Source organism: Cetorhinus maximus, chromosome 5 (assembly GCF_964194155.1).
Source record: "Cetorhinus maximus chromosome 5, sCetMax3.hap1.1, whole genome shotgun sequence".
Classification (NCBI taxonomy): domain Eukaryota; kingdom Metazoa; phylum Chordata; class Chondrichthyes; order Lamniformes; family Cetorhinidae; genus Cetorhinus; species Cetorhinus maximus.
In genome coordinates, this window is record NC_135883.1 from 113,531,847 (window position 1) to 113,559,171 (window position 27,325).

Here is a 27,325-nt window from a genome sequence, read left to right on the forward strand (position 1 = left end):
AATAGCAGTAGCAAGTACAGACAATATATAATGGTCTCTTCTGGGAAAGAAAGTAAAGAAGATAATCCTTTAGAGTGCAGGCAAGCTAAGAGAGAAAAATCTCTTGGAGACAAGTTTGAAACGCCAGCGGTGCCTCAGGGAAATAAGGCTACATGTATGGATTTTTTAAATGTTCTGGTAGATGACACTGGAAAAATAACAGCTATGCAGACTCTCATGCTTCTATCTAGAATATTCATACAACCATCCTCTTGCAAAAAAGTGAAGTTTAAGAATAAGAAGAAAATTCTGAAGATTTTTTGTAAATGTAAGTAAACTGACCAGGAATTAAAGAACAACAATACACGATTTACTGATCCAGATGAGACAGCTGTTACATGAGAGAGGCAAAAAGTGGTCTGAGGTGCAATCCTGGGTTAGTTGGCGCTGGAGAAATAGGAAAGGAACAAACTCAACAAAACTTGTAAATAATCCAGTCATACCCCATCAAATTCATCTTGAGGAACCTAAAAGTATTAGAGCTTCAACCATTTTGAGAAATTATATATCAAAACACTAGGGCCCAGGGATTGTATTTTCTCATGTTTTGAGATTGAATGACATATATAGATGGCAATAAGGAAATGGTCAGTTATGAGGCAAGAGGAGAAAATTACATAGAATAGCATGACAAACTACAATCATTCTAGTCGTAATGAACAAAAGACATTCAGAAAAGAGCTGTAACAAATAATGGGCTATACTCCTATTGGATTGTTTTAGCTCGTTTCCTGAGCTGGTCTTTCAAACAGCACTATCTTTCAAGTATTGATCATTTTTGCACTAATTTGCTGTATATCTTTCATTCTCTCATAACCCTCTCTGTTATGCGGTCAGTTAATAATGGAGGTACACAGAACTGAAGGAGAGCATTTGACTTGCAGCTCTTGGCTAGGCCAATCTAAAACTAATTTCACTGTCTTGCTTTCATACCTGACTTGCTTTCTCACCATATAACCCTGTAAGCTTCAAATGTTTATCCAATTTTCCCTTCAAAAATGCAATGGTGCCCACATTCCTGTGTCAATGCCTTGCATTCTCCAGCAGCCATCTACGTTCAAGAAATTTCAACTAACATTCTTCATACTATCATAGGCCCAGATTTTCACCACAACGAAAATGGTGGAATTATAAGTACCGCCCATGAACATGGCACCTCCCATTTTCACGGGGGTGGAAAAGGGGGCGGTTCATGTTTTGTGCATGCATGGCTTATGGAGATAGCTAAGAGCACTTAAATCATCAGCTGCCTCCACCAATTTTGGTACCCAGGAGTGTGAAACCCAAAGTGTGCCGATTAGAGCAGGCTTGGAATTTGTGGATTCATTTGGATAGTCAGGGTGCCCATTTGGATCGTGTCCCGAGACATAGAAATATAGTCAGAAACATAGAAAATAGGAGCAGGAGTGGGCCATTTGGCCCCTCAAGCCTGTTCTGCCATTCAGTGGGCAGAATTTTACGAGTCGGCGAGCGGGGGCGGGGCCTGCTCGCCGACACGTAAAATGATGCGCGGTGATGTCGGGGGGAACTCCCAACGTCACCGCGCCTCATTTAAATTCTCAGGAAGGCGGGGGCTCAGCAAAATCAGCTGCGCGCCCGCCGACCTGTCAATAGTCAATTGAGGCCATTGACAGGGTCAATTAAGTAATTAGAAGACCTGCCCGTCCAACCTTAAGGTTGGTGAGCAGGCCAGGAGCCCCGGCAGGGATTAGAAAAAGCATGAAACCCCATCCACGGGCGGGATGAGGTTTCATGTGGGGCTTACAAAAGTTAAATCAAGGTTTTGTGAAAATTATGGACATGTTCCAACTCACGTGACATTGTCACATGAGGGGACATGTAAGGGAATTTTTATTTTTCTATTTTTGTCTTTTTCACATTTAGAGCCGATCTCCCTGAGGCAGCACTTAGCCTCAGGGAGATGAGTTTGCTCTTTCGTGTGCATGTGCGAAAGAGCGCACTCACGATTTTAGGATTCCCCCCGCGCCCGCACAGGGAGCGCATAGCGCTTCTGTGCGGACGTCACGCTGGGCGGGCCTTAATTGGCCCACCCACGTAAAATGGCAGCGGACCTCCGATTGGGAGCGCCGATCGGAAGCGCGCCCGTATGCGCTCGCCCATCAACCTCCCCACCGACAGGGGGATAATTCAACCCTGTAGGATCATGGCTGATCCTCTATCCCAGCGCCATACTCCTGCTCTCTCCCCATACCCCTTGACACCTTTAGAGTCTAGAAATCTATCTATTTCCTTCTTAAATATATTCAGTGACTTGGCCTCCACAGCCTTCTGTGGTAGAGAATTCCATAGGGTCACCATCCTCTGAGTGAAGAAGTTTCTCCTCATCTCGATCCTAAATGGCCTAATCCGTATCCTGAGACTGTGACCCCTTGTTCTAGAATACCAGCCAGAGGAAACATCATCCCTGCATCCAGTTTGTCCAGCCCTGTCAGAATTTTATAAGTTTCAATGAGATCACCTCTCATCCTTCTAAACTCCAGTGAATACAGGCCTAGCTGACCCAGTCTCCCCTCATGTGACAATCCTGCCATCCCAGGAATCAGTCTGGTAAACCTTCGCTACACTCCCTCTACAGCAATTTGTAAGGAGGTAAGGAGGCCACAACTGCATTCAACACTCCAGATGTGGTCTCATCAAGGCCCTGTACAGCTGCATTAAGATACCCTTGCTGCTGTACTGAAGTCCTCTCACAATGAAGGCCAACAAAAATTCATCCCTAGGAAGAAGAAGCATACTAAAGGGAAGACGAGGCAACCATGGCTGACAAGGGAAATCAGGGACAGCATAAAAGCTAGAGAAAGCATACAATGCAGCGAAAAGCAGTGGGAAACCAGGGGATTGGGAAGCCTACAAAGACCAATAGAGGACAACTAAAAAAGAAATAAGGAGGGAGAAGATTAAATATGAGGGTAAACTAGCCAGTGGTACTTTTAGGCTTTTAATATATCTGTTAGTAGATGTTGATAAAATATTTCCCCTACAATTATTTCTAGATATTTTAGAAGATTGCAAGAGTTTTTTTTTTAGATATATAAAGGGCAAGAGAGAGGCAAAAGTGGACATTGGGCCGCTGGAAAATGACGCTGGAGAAGTCGTAGAGGGGAACAAAGAAATGGCAGAGGAATTGAATAGATACTTTCTGTCAGTCTTCACGGTGGAAGACACGAGTAACATCCCCAAAGTTCAAGAGAGTCGGGGGGCAGAGGTGAGTATGATGGCCATTACCAAGGAGAAGGTGCTAGGAAAACTGAAAGGTCTGAAGGTGGATAAATCACCTGGACCAGATGGATTACACCCCAGAGTTCTGAAGGAGATAGCTGAAGAGATTGTGGAGACGTTTGTGGTGATCTTTCAGGAATCACTGGAGTCAGGGAGGGTCCCAGAGGACTGGAAAATCACTAATGTAACCCCCCTGTTTAAGAAGGGAGGCAAAAGATGGGAAATTACAGGCCGATTAGCCTGACCTCGGTCGTGGGTAAGATTTTAGAGTCCATTATTAAGGATGAGATTTCAGAATACTTGGAAGTGCATGGTAAAATCGGGCAAAGTCAGCAAGGTTTCATCAAGGGGAGGTCATGCCTAACAAATCTGTTAGAATTCTTTGAGTAGGTTAGACAAAGGAGAGCCAATAGATGTTATCTACTTGGATTTCCAGAAGGCCTTTGACAAGGTGCCGCACAGGAGGCTGCTCAGTAAGATAAGAGCCCATGGTATTAGAGGCAAGGTACTAGCATGGATAGAAGATTGGCTGTCTGGCAGGAGGCAGAGAGTGGGGATAAGGGGGTCCTTCTCAGGAGGGCGGCCGGTGACTAGTGGACCACAGGGGTCGATGTTGGGACCACAACTTTTCACTTTATACATTAATGATCTAGATGAAGGAACTGAGGGCATCCTGGCTAAGTTTGCAGATGATACAAAGATAGGTGGAGGGACAGGTAGTATTGAGGAGATGGGGAGGCTGCAGAAGGATTTAGACAGATTAGGAGAATGGGCAAAGAAGTGGCAGATGGAATACAATGTGGGGGATTGTGAGGTCATACACTTTGGTAGGAAGAATAGAGGCATAGACTATTTTCTAAATGGGGAGAGAATTCAGAAATCTGGAGTGCAAAGGGACTTGGGGGTCTTAGTCCAGGATTCTCTTAAGGTTAACTTGCAGGCTGAGACGGTAGTTAGGAAGGCAAATGCAATGTTGGCATTTATTTCGAGAGGACTAGAATATAAAAGCAGGGATGTGCTGCTGAGGCATTATAAGGCTCTGGTCAGACCACATTTAGAATATTGTGAGCAATCTTGGGCCCCGTATCTCAGGAAGGATGTGCTGGCCCTGGAGTGGGTCCAGAGGAGGTTCACGAGAACGATCCCAGGAATGAAAGTCTTAACATATGAGGAACGTTTGAGGACTCTGGGTCTATACACAATAGAGTTTAGAAGGATGAGGGGGTCTGATTGAAACTTACAGAATACTGAAAGGCCTGGATAGAGTGGACATGGGGAAGATGTTTCCATTAGTAGGAGAGACTAGGACCCGAGGGCACAGCCTCAGAGTAAAGGGAAGATCTTTTAGAACAGAGATGAGGAGAAACTTCTTTAGCCAAGGAGTGGTGAACCTATGGAATTCATTGCCACAGAAGGCTGTGGAGGCCAGGTCATTGAATGTATTTAAGACCGAGATAGATAGGTTCTTGATTGGTAAGGGGATCAAAGGTTACGGTGAGAAGGAGGGAGAATGGGTTTGAGAAACTTATCAGCCATGATTGAATGGCGGAGCAGACTCGATGGGCCAAATGGCCTAATTTCTGCTCCTATGTCTTATGGTCTTATGGTCTAACATGCCATTTGCCTTCTTAACTACTTGCTGCACCTGCATGCTTGCTTTCAGTGATTAGTGTGCAAGGGCACCCGGGTCCCTTTGTAAATCAACATTTCCCAATCTATTACCATTTAAATAATACTCCTCTATTCTGTTTTTTTCTACCAAAATGGATAAGTTCACATCTATCCACGTTTCAATGCATCTGCCACCTATTTGCCTACTCACTCAACTAGTCTAAATCACTTTGAAGTCTCTTAACATCCTCCTCACTATTCATTCCCAACAAGTTTCGTGTCATGAGCAAACTTGGAAATATTACATTTGGTTCCCTCATCCAAATCATTGATATATATTGTGAATAGCTGGGGCCCAAGCACTGATCTCTGTGGTACCCCACTAGTCAACGCCTGCCACTGTGGTGGATAAATGGACCCATTTATTCCTCCTCTGTTTCCTGTCTGCTAAACAATTCTCAATCCATACCAATATATTACCCTCAATCTCATGTGCTTTAATTTTGCACACCAACCTTTTATGTGGGACTTTATCAAAAGCTTTCTGAAAATCCAAATACACCACAGCCACTGGTTCTCCCCTATCTATTCTGCTAGTTATGTCTTCAAAATACTCTGGTAGGTTTGTCAAACATGATTTCCCTTTCATAAATCCACGTTGACTTTGTCTAATCACATTGATATTTTCTAAGCGTCTTGTTATCACATCCTTTACAATAGACTCTAGCATTTTCCTTACTACTGATGATATGCTAACAGGTCTGTAATTCCTTTTTTCTCCCTCCCTCTTGTCTTAAATAGTGGGGTTACATTTGCCACCCTTCAATCTGCCAGGACTGTTCCAGAATCTACAGAATTTTGGAAGATGATAACCAATGCATCCACTATTTCCATGGCCACCTCCATTAGTACCCTGGGATGTAGATTATCAAGCCTTGGGGATTTATTGGCTTTCAGTCCCATTAATTTCTCCAGCGCTTTTTTTTAGCACTGTTAATTTCCTTCAATTCCTCCTTCTCACGAGATCCTTGGTTCCCTAGTATTTCTTGGAAGTTATCTGTGCCTTCCTCTGTGAAGGCAGAACTAAAGCAATTGTTTAATTCCTCTACCATTTCCTTGTTCTCTATTAAAAATTCTCCCATTTCAGACTGTAAGGGTGCTACATTTATCTTCACTAATCTTTTTCTTTTTACATACTTATAGGAGCTTTTACATTCCGCTTTTATGTTTCTTGCAAGTTCAATCTCAATTTTTCCCATTTATTCATGAGATGCTGGTATCGCTGGCTAGGCCAGCATTTATTGCCCCTTGTTCAGAGGACAGTTAAGAGTCAACCACAACCTGGAGTCACATGTAGGCCAGACCAGGTAAGGATGGCAGATTTCCTTCCCTAAAAGACATTAGTGAATCAGATGGGTTTTTACGACAATCGCAATAGTTTCATGGTCATTCCAGATTTCACCACCTCCATGTTGAGATTCGCACCCAGATGCCCAGAGCATTACCCTGGGTCTCTGGAATACTAGTCCAGTGACAATACCACTATGCCACTGCCTCCCCGTATGAATTGGGATTAATCTCTTGATCCTCCTTTGCCGAATTCTAAACTGCTCCCAATCCTCAGGCTTGCTAGTTTTCCTAGCAACTTTATATGACACTTCTTTGGATCTAATACTATCCTTAATTTTTTTGTTAGCCATGGTTGGGCTGTTTTTCCTGTTGTGTTTTAACACATGCATAACATGGAATGTATAACTGTTGATATGCATATATTCGTTCCTTAAATATTAGCCATTGCCTATCCACCATCATGCCTTTTAATGAACTTCCCCAATCTATCTTAACCAATTCACGACTCATGACTTCATAGTTTCCTTTTTTTAGATTTAGGACCCTAGTTTCAGATCAGACTACTTCACTTTCCATCCCAATGAAGAATTCTATCATGCATGGCCACTGTTCCCCGAACGACCCCGCAAAACAAGATTATTTATTAAACCTTTCTCATTGCACAATACCAAATCTAAGATAACCTGTTCCCTAATTGGTTCCTTGATGTACTGGTCTAAAACAAATCTCGTACACACTCCAGGAATTCATCCACCACAGTATTATCACTAATATGGTTTGCCCAACCTATATGTAGATTAAAGTCACCCATGATTACTGTAGCACCCTTGTTACACGCATCTCTAATTTCCTGTTTAATTCCGTCCCCTACCTTATCACTACTGTTTGGCGGCCAATAGACAACTCCCACTAATGTTTTCCACCCCTTGTTGCTTCTTAGTTCCACCCAAACTGATTCCACATCTGGGTTTTCTGAGCCAATGTCCTCTCTCACTATTGCACTGATTTCATCCTTAACTAGCAATGCCATCCCACCTCCTTTTCCTTTTTGCCTGTCCTTCCTAAATATTGAGTACCCTTGGATATTCAGTTCCCAGCCTTGATCACCCTGCAGCCATGTCTTTGTAATTGCAATCATATTGTACCCATTTCCATCTATTTATGCTGTTAATTTATCTATCTTTTTATGAATGCTCCATGCATTCAGATACAGTGCCTTTAGACTTGTATTTTTAACATTTTTACACATCTATTTGCTGCTAGCCCTTGTTTCCTCTGTCTTCCACTTTTGCTTTCTACTTTTCTGTCTTTCATTCCTAGTTTTGTTTCCCTCTCTTGTGTCTCCCCGCTCAGGTTCCCATCCTCCTGACAGTCTAGTTTAAACCCACTGCCACATTACTAGCGACTACCGCTGCAAGGATATTGTACCCAGTCCTGCTAGGGTGCAACCCGTCCAACTTCTTCCCTAGAATCGGTCCCAATGCCTTAGGAATCTAAATCCTTCCCTCCTACACCACCTCCTTAGCCACGCATTAATCTGGTCTATTCTCCTATTCCTGATCTTGCTTGCACATGGCACTGGGAGTAATCCTGAGATTACTACTTTGAGGTCCTGTTTTTTAATTTATTTCCTAGCTCCCTTCATTCTGCTTTCAAGACTTCATCCCTCTTTTTACCTATGTCGTTGGTATCAGTATGGACCACGACCTCTGGCTGTTCATCATCTCACTTCAGAGTGTCCTGCAGCCGCTCAGTTACATCCTTGACTCTGGCACCAGGAAGGCAACACACCAGTCTGGTGTCATGTCTGCAGTCGCAGAAATGTCTATCTGTTCCCCTTACGATAGAATCCCCTATCACTATTGCACTCCCACTCTTTTTTTATTTCTCCCCAACCCCATGCAGCTGAGCCACTCATGCCAAGGACTTTGCACTTCTCTTGTTGCATTCCCCTGAGAAACCACCTCCCCCAATAGTATCCAAAATGGAAAATCTGTTAGAAGTAGAGAAGGATCCAGAGGACTCCTGCATTATCTGCCTAGTGCTTTCACTCTGTCTGACCCATTCCCTTTCTGCCTGTGCACTCTTTACCTGCAGTATGACCACCTCACTGTATGTGCTATCCACGAAGATCTCATCCTTTCAGATGCTCCACAGTGATTCCATCTGCAGTTCCAGCTCTGAAACGCAGATTTCGAGTAGCCACAGCTCAAGACACGTGCTGCAGAAATGGTCTCCACGGACACTGGATATCTCCCTGACTTCTCACATTACACAGGACGAGCATTCCATGTGGCCAAACTGCCCTGCCATGACTTACCGTTAAATTACTCCCTTTACTTTTATATCATCTAGTTTAGAGAACATTAGTGACTGTAGAAATACTCACCAGGTTCTACTTACCAAGGTCACCACTCTTCTTTCTGAGGAAAGGTAGAAAATTAAAGGATCACCTCCTTCCCTCTTCAGTGAACTCCCTCACTCACCAAACTCCAACTTAAACACTCTAATGCAGCCTTAAGCAGCACGTCAGTGCAGACCTTTGGGGAGGTAAGGGACACCTTGGGGTCCCCAAAGATACCCTTTGGTGGAGGTCAGGTGCCCTTTGGGTAAGTTAAGGTGCCCTTTGGGATTGATAAAAAAAAGGCATAATTGTGCATACAAATGCAACATATTACTGTCAAGCTCATTGGAACTGTCAACAGATCAGTCAAAATCAATTGTTAAAAGTGTCAAAAGCACTGGTCAAGAGGACGCATCAAAGGGAGCTGTCAAAAGTGTCAAGAGGACCTGTCAAAGTGGGCTGTCAAAGGTGTTGAGAGGAACTGTAAAAAACACCTATCATAGGGAGCTGTCAAGCTGTCAAGGCATTTGAAAGTCCTGCCCTTTAAATCTCTGAAATAATGACTGGGATGTTAAAGAAAAAAAAATCATTTCTTGCTATTTCACTCTGCTTGCTTACATAAGCCTGAGGATTTCCATTACTGGTTTACTGTTGCATGACTGAATTCACAACCATTCATTATTACTGTAGGGTGCCTGCCATTTACAAACATAGAAACATATGAAAAATGAGCAGAAGTAGGCCATTCGACCCCTTGAGCTTGCTCCGCCTTTCAATAAGATCGTGGCTGACCTGTTTGTGTTTTGAACTCCACATTCTCATCTACCCCTGATGACCTTTGATTCTCTTGCCTAACAAGAATCTATCTACCTCTGCCTTAAAAAATATTGAGTGACACGACCTCCACCGCTTTATGAGGCAGAGAGTTCCAAAGTCACGCAACCCTCTGAGAAAAAGAAATTCTCCTCATCTCTGTTCCATAGGGGTGACCCCTAATTTTAAAACAATGCCCCCTAGCCCTGGACTCACCCACAAGAGTAAACATCCTTTCCACGGTCATGAGGACTCGAAACGTCAACTCTTTTCTTCTCCGCTGATGCTGCCAGACCTGCTGAGTTTTTCCAGGTAATTCTGTTTTTGTTTTGGATTTCCAGCATCCGCAGTTTTTTGTTTTTATCAGGGTCTTATATATTTCAATCAAGTCACCCCTCACTCATCTAAACTCCAATGGAAACAAGCCCAGCCTGTCCAACCTGTCCTCATAAGACTCATTCCAGGTATGAATCTAATAAACCTCTTCTGAACTGTGTCCAACGCATTTACATCCTTCCTTACATAAGGAGACCAAAAACTGCACACAGTTCAATTCTTCTCGTAATAAAGAACAGCATTCCATTAGCCTTCTTGATTACACACTGTACCTGCATACTAACATTTTGTGACTCATACACAAAAAGACCTAGATCCTTATGCACCTCGGAAATCTGCAATCGTCCTCCGTCTAAGTAATACTCTGCTTTTTCATTCTTCCTGCCAAAGTGAACAACTTCACATTCTCCAACATTATACTCCATCTGCCTGATTTTTTCCCACTCACTCAACTTATCTATATCCGTTTGCAAACTCCTTATGTCTTCTTCACAACATATTTTCCTGCCTATCTTTGTGTCATCTACAAATTTAGCTACCACGTCTTTGCTCCCCTCATCTAAGTCATTGACGCAAATTATAAAAAGTTTAGGCCCCAGCACAGGACTCCACTCATCACATGCTGCCAATCAATTGATGCATACTCTGTTTTCTGCCAGCCAGCCAGCCAATCAATCATAGTTTGATTGACAGCTACATGTGGTTATAGACTTTTTGAAGTGGGATGATGAACTCCAATGCTTCTGATTATAAGGGATTGTACGTTTGAATGAAATTTGTTTTTTTTATTCGTTCACGGGATGTGAGCATTGCTGGCTGGACCAGCATTAATTGCCCATCCCTAATTGCCCTTGAGAAGGTGGTGGTGAGCTGCCTGCTTGAACCGCTGCAGTCCATGTGGTGTAGGTACACCCACAGTGCTGTTAGGGAGAGAGTTCCAGGAGAGTCCCAGCAAAAGGGAAGGATCAGCAATATATTTCCAAGTCAGGATGGTGAGTGGCTTGGAGGGAAACTTCCAGGTGGTGGTGATCCCATCAGTCTGTTGTCTTGTCCTTCTAGATGGTAGTGGTCATTGGTTTGGAAGGTGCTGTCTAAGTAGGCTTGGTGAGTTCCTGCAGTGCATCTTGTAGATGGTATACGCTGATGCCAATCAAGCGGGTTTTTTTATCCTGAATGGTTCGAGCTTCTTGAGTGTTGTTAGAGCTGCACTCATCCAGGTAAGTGAGAGTATTCCATTGCACTACTGACTTGTGCCTTCTAGATGGTGGACAGGCTTTTGGGAGTCAGGAGGTGAGTTAGTCACCGCAAGATTGCTAGCCTCTGGCTGCTCTTGTAGCTACAGTATTTATATGGCTAGTCCAGTTCAGTTTCTGGTTAATGGTAACTCCCCCCCAAGGATGTTGATAATGGGGGATTCAGTGATGGAATGCCATTGAATGTCAAGGGCCAATGGTTAGATTCTCTCTTGTTGGAGATGGTTATTGCCTAGCACTTGTGTGGCGTGAATGTTACTTGTCACTTGTCAGCCCAAGCCTGGATATTGTCTAGGTCTTGCTGCATTTGGACATGACCTGCTTCAGTATCTAAACAGCTGCGAATGGTGCTGAACATTGTGCAACCATCAGCGAACATCCCCACTTTTGACCTTATGATGGAAGGAAGGTCATTGATGTAGCAGCTGAAGATGGTTGGGCCTAGGGCACTACCCTAACAAACTTCTGCAGTGATGTCCTGGAAATGAGATGATTGGCTTGCAACAACCACAACCATCTTCCTTTGTGCTAAGTCTGACTCCAACCAGTAGAGATTTTACCCCCTGATTCCCATTGACTCCAGTTTTGCCAGGGCTCCCTCAGTCACACTCAGTCCAATGCTGCTTTGATGTCAAGGGCATTCACTTCTCACCTCACCCCTGGAGTTCAGCTCTACTGTCCATGTTTGAACCAAGGCTATAAAAAGATCAGGAGCTGAGTGACCCTGGCGGAACACAAGCTGAGCGTCAGTGGGCAGGCTATTACTAAGCAAGTGCCACTTGATAGCACTTGATGGTTCCTTCCATCACTTTACAGGTCACTTTGTTATAAGGGTTTATGTAATTGAAGGAATGTAAATGTGGTAAATGGGCTTTTATGAATGCATCTTTTTTTCAATATAGTGAAGGCTGCAACAGACATTTGGAACTTTATTTTGTTCCCAACTCTGCACACCTGACTCGCAGATGGAAATTTGGCCTTAGTGTCATTTTTATATTGTTGATCCCTTGTCACTAACTCTCCAACCCGAGGAAATGTTTTTTTTTTTCAAGGCACCCTTTCAAAAACCTTTCATAATTGTAGAAACTTCTATTAAATCTGCTTTTACCATTCTCTCATAGAAATAGTGCCAGAACTTGCTATAGAGGGAGTGCAGCGAAAGTTTACCCGACTGATTCCTGGGGTGGCGAGACTGACATATGAGGAGAGATTGAGTCGATTAGGATTATATTCGCTGGAGTTCAGAAGGATGAGAAGAATCACATAGAAACCTATAAAATTCTAACAGGACTAGACAGGGTAGATGCAGGAAGGATGTTCCCTATGGTGGGGGAGTCCAGAACCAGGGGTCACAGTCTGAGCATATGGGGTCAACCATTTAGGACTGAGATGAGGAGAAATTTCTTCACCCAGAGAGTGGTGAGCCTGTGGAATTCACTACCACAGAAAGTAGTTGAGACCAAAACATTGTAAGCTTTCAAGAAGGAGTTAGATATAGCTCTTGGGGCAAAAGGGATCAAAGGATATGGGGAGAAAGTGGGAGCAGGCTATTGAGTTGGATGATCAGCCATGATCATAATGAATGGCGGAGCAGGCTCGAAGGGCCGAATGGCCTACTCCTGCTCTTAGTTTCTATGTTTCTATGTAATTGTCAAGTTTCTTTCATATGTTGTTATGACAGAAAACTAGCAGAACCTGTGAATTGCGTTGATAACAACAATGACTTGCATTTATTTTGTGCTCCCATTGAAGTTGTAAGTGATCCGATCTTGCAAAATTTGAAGGCTCGGCTGTTTAAATTACTCTAGCAAGTTGCTTGTGGGGGCACCTTATTGAATGCCTTCTGAAAATCCATTTACACACTGCATCTACTATATTCTGTTCATCTATTCAGTTGGTAATTTCTTCAAAAGGGGCAATTAAATTAGTCATAAATGAATTTTCTTTTAACAAACTGTCACAGCTTCTCCTAAATTAACTTTTATTTAAAAATGCTCACTGATTTTATCATAGGTTACCAATGTAACTGGGAGTAGTGGTCACTGCTGGGACTACACTGAATCCCCAGATTTTAAGTGCCAGGACCAGGATGAAAGTAAATGTGGAGTCTTACGGCAGGGATGGGAAGGGAGGTCTCAGGAGGGTGGGCCCTTCTTGAATAATGGTACCACATTCTCTATCCTCCAGTCCTCTGGCACCTCTCCTGTGGCCAGAGAGGATTTGAAAATTAGAGTCAGAGCCCCTGCAATCTCCTCCCTTGCCTCACATAGCAGCCTGGGATATACCTTATCTGGCCCTGGGTACGAATCGACTTTTAAGCCCACTAAAAACGCTAATACCTCCTCCGTTTCAATGCTAATTTGTTCAAGTATATCACAGTCACCTCCCTGATTCCTACACCTATATTGTCCTTCTCCATAGTGAACACAGAGGAAAAGTAATCATTCAAAACCTCACCTACGTCCTCCGGCTCCAAGCACAGATTGCAACTTTCATCCCTAATTGGCCCTACTCTTTCCCTGGTTAACCTCTTGCCCTTAATATAGTTATAAAATGCCTTGGGATTTTCCTTTATTCTTGCCTGTCAATGTTTTTTCATGTCCCCTCTTCGTTCTCCTAATTACTTTTTTAACTACCCCCCTACACTTTCTGTACTCCTCTAAGGCTTCTGCTGTTTTCAGCCCTCTGTATCTGCCATAAGCTTCCTTTTTTCCCTTATCCAATCCTCTATATCCCTTGACATCCAGGGTGCCCTGGACTTGTTAGTCCTACCGTTCACTATTACGGGAATACGTTGGCCCTGAACTCCCACTATTTCCTTTTTGAATGACTCCCACTGGTCTGATGTTCACTTTCCTACAAATAGCTGCTCCCAGTCCACTTTGTCCAGATCCTCTCTTATCATACTGAAACTGGCTTTCCCCCAATTCAGGACTCTTATTTCTGGTCCATATTTGTCCTTTTCCATAACTACCTTAAATCTTATATCATTATCCCTGAAATGCTCCCCCACTGACACTTCTACCACTTGCTCGGCTTCATTCCCTAAGATTAGGTCCAGCACTGCCCCTTTTGTAAGACTTTCTATGTACTGGCTCAAAAAGCTCTCCTGGATGCACTTTAACAATTCCACCCCCTCTAAGCCTTTCACACTAAGACTATCCCAGTTAGTATTGTGGAAGTTGAAAACCCCTACTATTATTACCTTATTATTTTTACCCTTCTCTGAGATTTGCCAACATATTTCCTCCTCTATCTCCCCCTGGCTGTTTGAAGGCTTATAATACACTCCCAGCAAAGTGATTGCATCCTTTTTGTTTTTAGGTTCTACCCATATGGCCTAATTTGAGGAACCTTCTAAGATACCATCCCACCTTAATGCAATAATTGACTCCTTGATGAACAGTGCAATGCCACCTCCTCTTTTACACCCCCACCACCCCCACCCCCACCCCCTGCCATGCCTGAAGATTCTATAACCTGGAATATTAAGCTGCCAGTCCTGCCCTTCCCTCAACCATGTCTCTGTGATAGCAACAATATCATATTCCAATGTGTTAATCAACGCCCTCAATTCATCTGCCTTACTTGTAAGATTCCTTGCATTAAAATAGATGCAATCCAGCCATGCATTATTCCCTTGTGCCTTAACAGGTCTATATTTGCTCTGCCTTCCAGACTGACTTAGTTTCTCTTCTATGTTGCACTGTGCTTCACCCCCGACTGTACCTCCACCCTGTGTCCCTGCCAAATTATTTTAAACTAGGGAAAGGTGTAAGGTGGGAGGAAGGTTTAAGGGCTGAGGAAGATGTACAGAGGCATAATAGTGTAAGGGGGCTGGAATGTCCAGGTGAACGTACAAGGGAGGTGCCTGTGGGGCCAATAACTGCCTCCTGGGGCACGAACTCAGGGTGGGCGTAGTAGGAGGGAATGGTGAGTATGAGAGGGGGCAGAGTGAGCCAGTAGGGCGAGGGTGGGAGGGTGAGGGTGTGACAGTAGTGGTAGAAGGGCAGCAAGGCTGGTTGGTGGGGTCATGGAGGCAAACTCAGACTCTGGGGGTGGGAAGGAGAAATTTGGGGAGACCAATGTGGATGGGGGCAGAATTTTCAGGAAGGTAGGGAATGTGCATGTTCACCTGGACATTCTGGAAGGAGAAGGTTTCGGGCTGTAGGGTAACGGTGGGGAGGTGGAAGGTAATGCCAGGGGGGTCCACTATGATGGGGAAAGGACATGGGTGACTGGAGGAGGGGAAAGATTGGGGGAGCTTATCAGAAACTTACTGACTACCATATTGCATAAATCAAAAGTGGGCTGAGCCTCGTTTTGGGCGGGCACAGGTGCTGCATGGGAGTGTGATCAGTGGGTGGGCGGAGATGCAGGTCAGCTCAGATGGACAACTGAATGAGAACCCCAGCAGGCAGCATTGAAAATGCTTGGGACAGTGAGATGAGTGTGTGGGTGAAGGTTCCACATACGTGGGAGAGTATTTGCATGAGGCTCGGGAAGGCCCTGCCACACACACACACAATTCTCCCTCCAGATTCGCTCCTGGTCTGGCTGTGTGCAGTTGAACTGCTAGAGGGGGGGAGATGCAGGGGGAATACTTGTGAAGCCTGCCAATGAAGCTGAAAGACAAACATTACACATTATTCAGTGAAAGTGAATATATTTTCAAATTATAAAGTGACAAAATGCTTTCACTCATGCAACCACTTATGATCAAAATGTCTTGATGTTTCTAAGCCTACCACTTCTTCTAGGTGCTGTCCTGACATCTGCAGCAGGGGTAGAGACAGCCTCTGCAATGGTTGTCCCTGTTGGTGACAGGCATGCGTCCTCCGGAGAGGTGAAGCCTGGAAGGCTCTGGCTTGCTTTGCCTGTCCTCCTGTGGGCCAGCTGCTCCTTCTGCAGTGGCAGAGGGGCTCACAAGCAAAGGGGACTCGGAGGGAGTGAACAGCCTCTAAGATTCCTGAGTGGATGACCCAGAGATGTCCAGCTGTCACTCCTCCTCCCTTCGGGTGCCCGAGGGCCATGGCCTAACTCCTTGAGGGGAAGGAGCACCTGAAGGGATGTCGAGGTGCCCCGTTTCCCTCTCGTGTTGCCACTGCAGGAACTCACCCATGGCTACCCTGATGGAATGCAGGTCTGCGCGTGTTTCTGCGCTTTGCTGGATCAGGGTTTTCATGGCGTCCGCCATCCTTCCCATGGAGACCTCCATAAGTGCACATGTGGGCACCACTTCACGAGAGAGCAGACAGACACACTCCTCCGACTCACGTGCCATTCTGATGAGGACATCCAACAGCTCTGCGTGATGTTCCCCTGCCTTCTGCTGACTCTCCACGATGAGTTGGAAGGCTGGATCCAGAGGCCCGTCATCTAACTCAGACCTCACAGATGCCTCTTCCCCAGCAGTTCTCTGAGTGCCGGGGAGCTCAGCTGAACCTGCCTCATCCTGCTACGGATACGTATCCATCCGGTGGCCACCAGATTGTGACCCCGCGCTTGCTCTAGGTCTAAGTTCCACTGAGGTGTGTGTCTCTACGCTGCTGGAAGGTGTGGGTAAGCGCTGTGATGGGTTTTTCAGCTCCTCAATGGAAGAGATGTCCTCTTAGGCTGGAGATGAGGAGTTGGATGGAGCCGAGGGACTGGATGGCTGAGGGTGTTGGTCACTTGGCAGAGCCCCTGTGAACCAAAGTAGAGATAATTAGTGCATGGCAGCAGAGTCAAAAACAGGAGAGAGAGCACTCACAGTTGTGTTGAGAGAGGATCCTCATGTGGGCGTTCGCAGCCGACCTCACTTCTGGCGCAGGAACAGTGTACATCACCAGCCAGTGTGATGGAACGCTCCTGAAAGTGAGTGAGGGGCCTAATTTTGGGCACTCCACCCTGGTCTGGGGCCTCTCCCTCCTGTTGTGAGCCAGCTTCTCCTGCATGAAAGCAGATGGAGAGAGTGTGAGCAGGACATGCCAGGGTAGATGATAAGTATGTGTGGAATGTTTCTGTAGTGAGTGGAGCCATGGACGGGATGAGGATGTGAGCTGCAGAGGATAAGAGCCTGACGGAGATTTGAGGGTGTGTGTGAGAGTTAATGGTGTTGCCCCTTGAGGTGTGAGATCCCTGTGGCTGTGCGATGGGTTTGTGAGTGTGTGAGTTGAGAGTGATGAGGTAGTTGACTTATCCTGGCGGAAAGAATGAGATCATTCATCCTCTTCCTGCACTAGATGGCTGACCTCTTGTGTGCTCCGTTGGCGCTGACTGCTGCTGCCATCGCCTCCCAGACCAGATTAGTGACTCTGGTGGACCTCCTGCGGCCAGAGTGGGGGCAGAGGACATCACAGCAGGCCTCAGTGGTGTCCAAAAGACGCTCCAGTGAGGCGTTACTACATTTGAAGGCTGCTATCTTCTTTGGCTTCGGGGTCATCTGTCGCCTGGAACGATCCTGCTCTGGAGGCATGAAGTAGGCTGCGCTCTGGCACACTTTAAATATGGCACTTAGGTGACAGCGTGTCCGGCAAATGCGAGGCCCCCCCACCAGCAATCCAGCGTGTTTCCTGTGAATGCATTATTAGTGAGGTGGGACACACAGGGAAGGGGTCAATATGGTGCAAAAGCCATTGGGCGCCACTGCACTTCATGCAATTCAGGGAAAATTCCACCTTTCATTGACTGTTTAACAGGTGCCGTGACTTAACGGCATCTTAAACCAGCAATTACAAAAAACTTTTATCCTCTCGATATGAATTCTTGTTAAGACAAATGTGTGAATGTTCCACAAAGGATGTAATGATTAATTGAGGAGTTTCAGTGATATAGTTCCCTTCAAGAAAATTATTAATGTATACCCTGGTCCACGCAAATGATTAAGCATTTGAAAATGATCTAAATAATCTTTAAAATAATGAACACTTATTTTTTTCATTCAGTTTTCATCACAAATTCCCCTATTTTCAATAATTTCCTTACTTCAGAGCTGTGTTGTAATGATTTAGAAAAAATAATTTGCATTTGCCTACATATAGCCTTTCCCAATCTCAAGAGGGCCCAATTTATAGCCAATTAATTACTTTTTGAGGTGTAGTCACTGTTGTACTATAGGAAAGACTCATCCAATTTACATATACCAAGCTCTGACAAACAGCAGTGTGAGCATGATCGGATGATGGGCCAAATCTTCTGAAGAGTGGCAATCGCCATCAGATTGTCACTTCATTCCTATTGACTTACCTTGCACTGGAGCTCCACATTTCCCACCTGGACTTCCAAACCAGGCATCCTGAAAAATGTGGAGCGTACCTGCTTCTGGAGTCCTTCCTTTATAGTGTAGGAGCATTGGGGAAAACCAAGCCTCGCACCCCCTCCACCCCACTTTGTTACCGCACTAGCTGCCGTATTTTAGTGAGTTTAAATGTCCCAAATCACTTTGACAAACTTCGGAGAGAAAGGCATTGTGTAAAGTAAGTAGGTGAGGGAGTAGGGTGGCAGCTAAATAGGTGAGGGGGTAGGGTAGGGGTTTGGAGGGTAATGAGGGAGTGGGTAGTTTAGTCAGGGGAGTCTTTGGGTGTTGGGAGCAGCAGTCAGGGATAGAGATGATATTTGGGGGTTAGTCATAGGGTCTGGAGGGTAGTCAGCGGTTGGGGGGTAATCAGGGAGTTGGGAGGGTAGTAGGGGGGTGGGGACCAGTTGGTAGAGTAGTCAGAGATGGGGGGTAGACAGGGGTTGGGAGGCTAGTTGGGGGTGAGGGGATAGTCAGGAGTCAGGGATGAGTCGGGTGATCGGGCGGGTGGTAGGCTGGGTGGCCAGTGGAAAGTGGGAGGGTTGGTTGGGAGGGTATAGTTACGCAGTAGTTAGAACTGGTTTTAATCCTTCTAACATTTCCTGGTCAACTATTCTGTTAAGTGAGTCCGAACCATCCAAAGCCTTCGTCTCTAAGTCAGAGTTTCGGAGGGTTCCAGATGCAGGGTAATTGCCCAATGGAACTTGAAACTTCCCGGGCAATTCCCGTGTAATTAGTGCATGGGGACTTCCGAGGGGACCCCAGCATATCTTCCAGGGTACCTCCAGGATACAACCATCTGGGATCCAGACCATTTAAGATGCTTTCGTAATGTTGACTGAGGCTAAGTATTGGCTAGAACAGCTGGGATAACTCCCCTGCTTTTCTTTGCAATTGTGCCATGGGTTTTTTATGTGCCCCCACGAGAGCTGAAGGGGGTCAATTTAACATCTCATCTGAAAGGTGGCACTTTCAATAGGGTAGCACTCCCACCAGTCTCTAGATTGTCTGACCCACAATCTACTGGCTCAAAGCTGAGAGTGCTGCCTGGTGGTGTTGATTTGGACCTGTTTGTATGCCTCCAATCTGAATTGTATATTCTACTAGAAACCATATATACTTGCAAGCTTGATAAAGGTTGCAAAATTGCTTTACTTTTGACAGCGAAGTGATTCGTCCTATAATGTTTAACAAGGGAACTTCCTGGTTTCTCACACCATAGCCTCAAAGCATCCTAAAACACTAAAGAACATCAAGCCAACAGATAAAGGAATGACAGATGTTTTAAACAAAGGGGCACAGGTCTCAACAACCTGCATAGCCTGAGAGCACATAACAACATTTTTGATGAAGAACAATGTTGCGATTAATGAAATACTTTGGAATCTCAGATGATAGCTAAATTACTTTGATAATAGATTGTAATTTAGCATTGCCAAGTCAAAGCTTAGTGATTGGTCTCTGTAATTGAGGGTTTATCTAGCCAACATTTTTTGACACTCTTGATGCTACTTAGATAACCTCAAAATATTTGCTTCTTGAAATGGATTGAGATTATGAAAATGGTTTTCTTAAAGCACAAGTCACATAAAATAGGAAATTCTTCAGCATTATGAAGGTTACAAAGCATAAGACAATTTATAAAATATTGTGGTCACCCCCTCCTTCCCAATTTTCCCCCAAGGCCACTTGAAAGCTATTATACTCAGGAAAACTTACAAACATGAGAGCTAGGTAAAGACCAGCTGGTCTAACTAGGCTACCCATACTCACCATACTCACCATATTCATGGTGGCCAAAGCATCAAAACATTTTTAAAAAGCAAGGGCCAATAAGGTAATAAAAAACTCAAGAAAATTCCTAATTCAAAAGCAAAATACTGCAGATGCTGTAAACCTGAAATACAGATTTGTAAAAAAGTGGCAGCATCTGTGGTCTGAGAAAGAGAGTTAATGTTTCAGGTCAATTACCTTTTCTCAGAAATGGAAAAATGTTAGATATGTAACGAGCTTTAAGCAAGTACAGAGGCAGGGGAGGGGGCAAAGAACAAAAGGGAAGGTCTGTGATAGCGTGAAAAACTGGAGAGATTAAATGAGAAAAGGGATGGAAGTGAGACATAGAAAGAAAGAAAAATGGCTCTAGAAGGGAAGTGTAAATGGGAAAACAGAATCATTACCAGCCCTTGCAATCTGACAACATGGAGGCAGAAGTAATGATCTGAAATTATTGACCTCAATGTTGAGTCTGGAAGGCTGTAAAATATGTACAGTAATCAATAGATGAGGTGCTATTCCGTGTGTTCATATTGAACTTAATTGGAACAGGGTAGGAAGCTGAGACCAGAAAGGTCAGAGTGACGGTCGGGTGGATATTAAAATTGCAGGCAGCTGGAAGCTTGGGACTATGTTTACGAATTGAAGAGAGTTCCACAGGGTGGACACCCACTCAGCTCTGAAGAAGGATCATACGGACACAAAACGTTAACTCTGTTTCTCTCTCCCACAGATGCTGTTAGACCAGTTGAGTTTTTCCAGCATTTTCTGTTTTTGTTGCACCCGATCTGTGTTTGGTCGCCCCAGAACAGGCGAGATTGCATTGTAAGCAGCAAATAATATATACTAAATTGAAAGAACTTCAAGAAAATTACTGTTTCACTAGGAAGGTGTGTTTGAAGCCTTGGACAGTGAGAGGGGAGGAGGTAAAAAGAGAGTGCTGCATCTCCTGCACTGAATCAGAATCAGAATCACAGAATCACAGTGCAGAAGAGGCCCTTTGGCCCATCGAGTCTGCACCGACACATGAGAAACACCTGACCTACCTACTTAATCCCATTTACCAGCACTTGGCCCATAGCCTTGAATGTTATGACGTGCCAAGTGCTCATCCAGGTACTTTTTAAAGGATGTGAGGCAATCTGCCTCCACCACCCTCCCAGGCAGTGCATTCTAGACCGTCACCACCCTCTGGGTAAAAAAGCCTATCCTCACTGCCATAAGAAGTTGCAGTAGGAAGGGTAGGGGGTATTAGGGATGACTGAGGAGTGGACCAGGTTGTCACAAAGGGATTGGTCTCTTCAGAATGATGAAAGGGGAGGGGAAATTGTGCTTGATGGTGGCAGTAATCTGGAGGTGGCAGAAAGTGATCCCTTAAAAAGGGCTGGTGGGGTGAAAGGCGAGGGCAAAGGGAACATAATCATGATTCTGGGAGGAAGGGGAAGGGCTAAGAGCAGGACTGCAGGAAGTGGGACAGACTCAATAGAAAGCCCTGACAACCCTGGTGGAGGCCAATTCTTGGCTGAGGAAAAAGGAAGACATATCGGAAGCATTGATATGGAAAGTGATAAAGTCATAACAGATGGGATGGAGATGGAGAAACTGCGAGAATGGAATAGAGTCCTTATAGGAAGTGAGATAGGAGAAAGTGCAGCCAAGGTTCCATTCACAGAATCACAGAATCACACAGTGCAGAAGAGGCCCTTCGGCCCATCGAGTTTGCACCGACATGTGCAGTGGGCTAACAGTGGGTATTGGTTAATGGCCATCCCCAGAAATGGAGAAGTCACTGAAGGTCACGGAAGAATCAGAGGTGGACCATGTGAAGGTGAGGGAAGGGTGGAAATTGGGAGCAAGGTTGGGAATTTTTTGTCTATTTGGGTGAGAGCAGGAAATGGCACTGATACAGTGATCAATGTATGGAAAAAGAGGTGAGGGAGGGGACCTGATTGAGACTGGAACAAAGAACTGAAAGAAGTTAAAGATGTAACAGATTTTAAGCAAGAAGAGGGACATGGAAAGGGCAGTAGGGAGCATGGGGGCAAGAACAAAAGATACATCTTTGATCTATCTGTTCTTGACCAGGAGAACTGATTTTTTCCTAGTTCAGCACTAGGGACTTGCAGGCCTTCCACTTCTTCCTTGAACAGAGGGCCATGTTCCCATTCATCCCTCCGCCTGGCTGAAGTCCTGATGAAAGATCATCAAACTGAAACATCGGCCGGGATTTTCCTGCCCCCTCGCGGGTGGGACCCACCGCAGGTGAGGCGGAGCCCCAGCCAGAAGTCCATTGACTTGCAGCGGGACCGGATGATCCCAGTGGCAGGCGGGTGTCTAAAATCCTGCCCATTAACTCTGTTTCCCTCTGCACAGATGCTGCCTGTCCTACTGAGTAGTTGCAACATTTTCTGGTCTTACTGCTGACAAATTCCGTCCTGACTCCCTCAGGTGATCAAAATCAGTGCAGCAGTGTGTTTCCGCTGTGGTTCAGTTGGCCTCTTGCCTCTGTGTTAAAAGGTTGTGGGTTTAAGTCCCACTCCAGGATCTAAGGACGAAAATCAAGGCTAACATTCCAGTGCAGTACTGAGCAAGTACTGCTGCACTGTTGGAGGTGCCACCTTTCAGAAGAGACATTAAACCAAGGCCCAACCAGTTCTCAAGTGGACGTAAAAGATCCCATGGCACTATTTCAAAGAAGAGCCAGGGAGTTATCCCTGGTGTCCTGGCCAATATTTATCCTCAATCAACATCACAAAGCATACTACCTGGTCATTATCACATTGTTGTTTGTGGGAGCTTGCTTTTTGCAAATTAGCTGCTGCATGTCCTACATTACAGCTGTGGCTATTCTTCAAGAAGTACTTCATTGGCTGTAAAATGCTTTGGAACGTCAGAAAGACACTTCCCTTTCTTCTTTAACACTTTGAGCACAAGTTGCATAAATGTGTTAATATGGGCAGTTATTCAACAATATAAGGGTTACTGTGTATAGGACAACCACATCTGTTGGCACCACCAACCTTCTGATACTTCATCTGAAAGGCTGTTATTAAAATGTGTGTTGAGGCAATGAATTTTATCTGAATGTTATACCAAATACAATATCACCGAGCCTAAACCTGTCCTCTCCCGCTATCTAAATTTTTAAGCATGAGCTAGCAACCAGGAGCAGGAACCTTGGCTGATTTCTCCTCTCCATAGCTCAGGCTAGTACTGAGGCTTAAATTGCTTTAGTTGAAACTAGCTAGCAAAGCACGGAACAGAAATTAAATGTGGACCTTTCTTAATCTGTATGATTTAGCATGATACTGGACAATATGTTATTTGTTCTTGTTGTTGGACAGTTTATTTACCCATTCAAGGTTTATGCTTTGTCTGCCATAGCATTTTCTTAAAATTCTATTGGCATGGTAGGGGCCCGGATGACTGGTCCGAAACCACAGCAGGTGGCGATGGGATTGGAGGGGCGGCGGGCAACCCTGGTCCGTCACTTGTGGGTCCCTTGGCCACATTTTTCAGGCATTCAGTAACCCGGTAGCTTATTAATTGCTATTGAGGCTCCAGTCCCTTTAAAGGATGGGTGCCCACCCCTAAGATCTGCTGCTCAATTGGAGGTCAGCAGCTCAGCTGTCTCACCAGCACGACCAGGAGTGGAGGCCACTGCTGAGACTGTGCCTGAAAGTCAAATATGCCATGGATGGACAGCGTCCTCACAACCAGGTAAGTAGGGTCTGGGGGACACTGGGGCCAGTCAGGCAAGCCCTGGCGAGGGTGATGGTAATTAGTGAGGGCAGTGACGGTTGCCTTGGGTTGGCTACTTCTGCTGGGGTGCTCCCTCCATGGGTCACAGAGTGCCCAAATAGGAGCAACACTCACCTGAGCCTACTGGGAGTCTGACAGGATGGTAAAATGCCAGTGGTCAGGAGGGCTGTCACTTTGTGTCACTGGTCAAATGCCATGGTGAAAGGAAGATAATGAGCACTCCACCCTTGCTTTGCCTCGACATTTTACACCACCCTCATCCCAATCGCCTCTCAGCCCACTCCTAGAGGACTGGTAAAATCCACCTGAGGGTCAATGTTGGGATTAATGTCATTGGGCCAAAACCCTGGAACTCCCTCCCTAGCAGCACTGTGGATGTACCTACACCAGATGAAGATCAGCAGTTCAAGAAGGCAGCTCACCACCACCTTCTCAAGGGTAATTAGAGGTGGGTAATAAATACTGGCCTAGTCAGCGATGCCCACGTCCCGTCAACAAATTATTAAAAGTGTGCCATTTTCTTGCCAGAGACAAGAAGATACAGATTTCCTGTCTTGTTGTTTTGGTATGTTTCTTAAAATTTTATTTGAGGAACAGTGTTTGTACTTCTCATGGTGTTGTGAATCTCCTGATAAATTATTAGATAGAATACTATACAAAATAAACAAGATTTTTCATTTAACAGTCTTTAAAACAGGCTTGCTATCTCATCAAAAAGTCATGTTATTTCTCATGCAGTTACAATGATCTTGCCATCATGTTGCTAAGTGGATCTGAAGTCCTCGGACTCCGCCTCAAGACCAAATCGCAAATAATTCTGGCCTAGATTTTCGCACATGGGTTGGGTTCATAGAGATAGGAGAATTCCCTGCTGTGAACCCGACCTATAAAATAGCCACCTGCAGGTCGGATTTTCTTTCCGGTGGGGCAGGCTGGATTGGAAATCAGGACTGCTGCCCCCGGAACAAGTGCGGAAGTTGCCGGGTGTGGAGATGGGCCAGGTGGAACGCCTACCTCTATGCTCTGGCACTGTGTTGAAATAAACAACAAAAGCATCCCTTCAGCCCTTAGACCTCACCTCATCTCCCCACACACTCCCCATGCCCCGTTAATGCCAAACTATGCCACCTCATGGCCCCCCATCCACACCCTATGGCCCCTCATAGCCCCTATGCCAATTCATGCCCCCTCTACCCAACCTCATGGTCCCCATATCACCTTGCCTCCCTGAATACCCATGGCCCTTTATAGCCTCTCTTCCAACTTAGTGCCAATCATGCCAACCCTTGCCTCCACACATTACCCTTTGCCCTTACTCCTTCCAAGCCCAACTCACCTTGTATCCTTTGACAAGCTCATTCACTGCTTTGAAAGCTCCTTGACAGCTTTGACAGCTCCTTGACAGCTTTGACAGCTCCTTGACAGCTTTGACTGTTCCTTCTCCATTTTGAATGTTTCTTGATATTTTGACAATTCTTTGACAGCTGGACAATTCTTTAATAGCTGGACAGTTCTTTAGCAGCTTGACAGTTCTTTCACAGCTGGACAGTTCTTTAGCAACTGGACAGTTCTTTAGCAGCTGGACAGGTCTTTGACAGCTGGACAGTTCTTTAGCAGCTGGACAGGTCTTTGACAGCTGGACAGTTCTTTAGCAGCTGGACAGTTCTTTGGCAGTTCTTTGATAGCTGGACAGTTATTTGACGGCTGGACAGTTCTTTAGCAGCTGGGCAGTTCTTTTTGGCAGTTGACAGCTGGGCAGTTCTTTGACTGTTGGACAGTTCTTTAACAGTTTGACAGTTTCAATGAGTTTGTACATAAAACGTTCATAATCATATCCACTTTTAATAATCCCAAAAGGTGCCTTATCTCTCCCAAAGGTGTCCCGGGACCATATCCAAAGGGTACCTTAACCCTCCAAAGGGGTACCCTGGCTATCCAAATTCAGACCTCTTCTTACCTAGTCTAATCTGCACACTCCAAGTTTCACACTCCAGGCTTTCCAAAGTCCCACTTCATTGGAAGCAGCTGGTGGTTTAAATGCCAGCACAAGCCTGGGCCAATTCCACTCCCACAAAAAATAGAACTTACCATTCAGGACTTAGAATTTTCAGCCATTTCAGGGAAAATATGGGCCTCTATTTTATTTTGTTAGTTCTCTTTTAAAACAGAGAAACAAATTGATTCCTGCAGCAGAAAAAGGCTTCTTGTCCATCACTAGTGCCACTGACTTTCTTTTTTAGCAGGAACACAGGCTTCTCCTAATGTAAGTGTAGTTGCAAAATTCAGTTTTTATTTTCTGTAATCAGAGGAATCTATCTGTCACTATATTGTTTCTATTTAGTTTCTACCTCTTTTCATAAATTGTATCATCTTCAAGAAAGTGTTTTTGGTCGCATATTTATACCATAAGTAATGTTTACAGCTGGAAATATTCTGTTGTGCCTTTGGTTTCCTCTTTTTCACGTCTTTTATTGTGCTTTTCTGTTCAATGTTCACCTCTGGAGTTAACTTTACATATTGGCCTGATTTATCCGTAAGTTATAACTGGTGAATAAAAACGAAATAGCGAAATGAACAGGAAGCAGCATGGGTACGAGATGTTGCCTTATCCCAATGTGTTGCAATACCTTTTTTGGTATATGTGTTAATTGCTGGTGCTGATTCACCTCCCCTTATCCAAGTGCATCGAATTTTGGGGTGTAAAGTTGCATCAAGATGGCTCAAGAACCATTTGCATTTCATGTGGACTTCTGGTTGAGGGGCAGTTTCCAGTTCATTGTAGATCATTGAGATATTAGTATGTGAGTAAGAACAGCTGATATCATACTGGGTTGCAATCATGTTTCACTTATTTTTTCTTGTCACAGGTCAGATGGAGGTAATCTCACCCTTCAGCCAGCAGCTTCCCACTGCTAGACCACTTATGCCTACTCCTATTCACTTGTGCACCACAATCCAATGTGCTACACTCAGACTGGCTTTCTAAATCCATAATGTACATAGATCTATGTTGCAGGTTGCCACAGAGTGGCAGGTGGGGATTGGCCCTTCTGTGAGGCCTCTGTCACAGTTCTTCTGCCATGTTGACTGAGGTAGCACAAAGAAACATATCAGAATATGTCCTCAAAATAGTTAACTAAACAGCAGCCTTTGCTGAACAGTTGGCATGTATGCAAACTGGCAGTTTTGTAAGTAAATAGTATAAAGTACAAAGGAATTTTAAGTGTTGTACTAACCTTAAGCCTGGGCTATGCAGTTTTCTTATGCTTTTCTGGCTTCTTCCTTTGAGTTCCTCATGCAGATGAATATGGTGCTGGGCAGGGGAGATGCTGAAAAGTGTACAAGCTTGTGACTGGCATCAATAGGAAAATGAATAGAAAGTGATGGAATGCATGGAAAATCCAAATATGCTAATTACTAGAACTCAGAAATACAGCAAGTTCAGGTGTCTCCAGGTGGAATGGAGAGAAGAAGCTCAGCTCCACTCAGTTCCGTACCCCTTTTCTTGCCAACAGAAATATCTAATGG

At 44.9% G+C, this 27,325-nt stretch overlaps 1 long non-coding RNA gene across 1 annotated transcript; it reads right to left on the minus strand.

The window, feature by feature from the left end:
- Positions 1-319: 319 nt before the first annotated feature.
- LOC144680347 (uncharacterized) lies at positions 320-27,325 on the minus strand. The gene is made up of 3 exons (XR_013576543.1): positions 27,216-27,325; positions 27,034-27,126; positions 320-426 (listed from the first exon to the last, which is right to left on the minus strand). It is a non-coding gene; the product is annotated as an uncharacterized LOC144680347 (long non-coding RNA).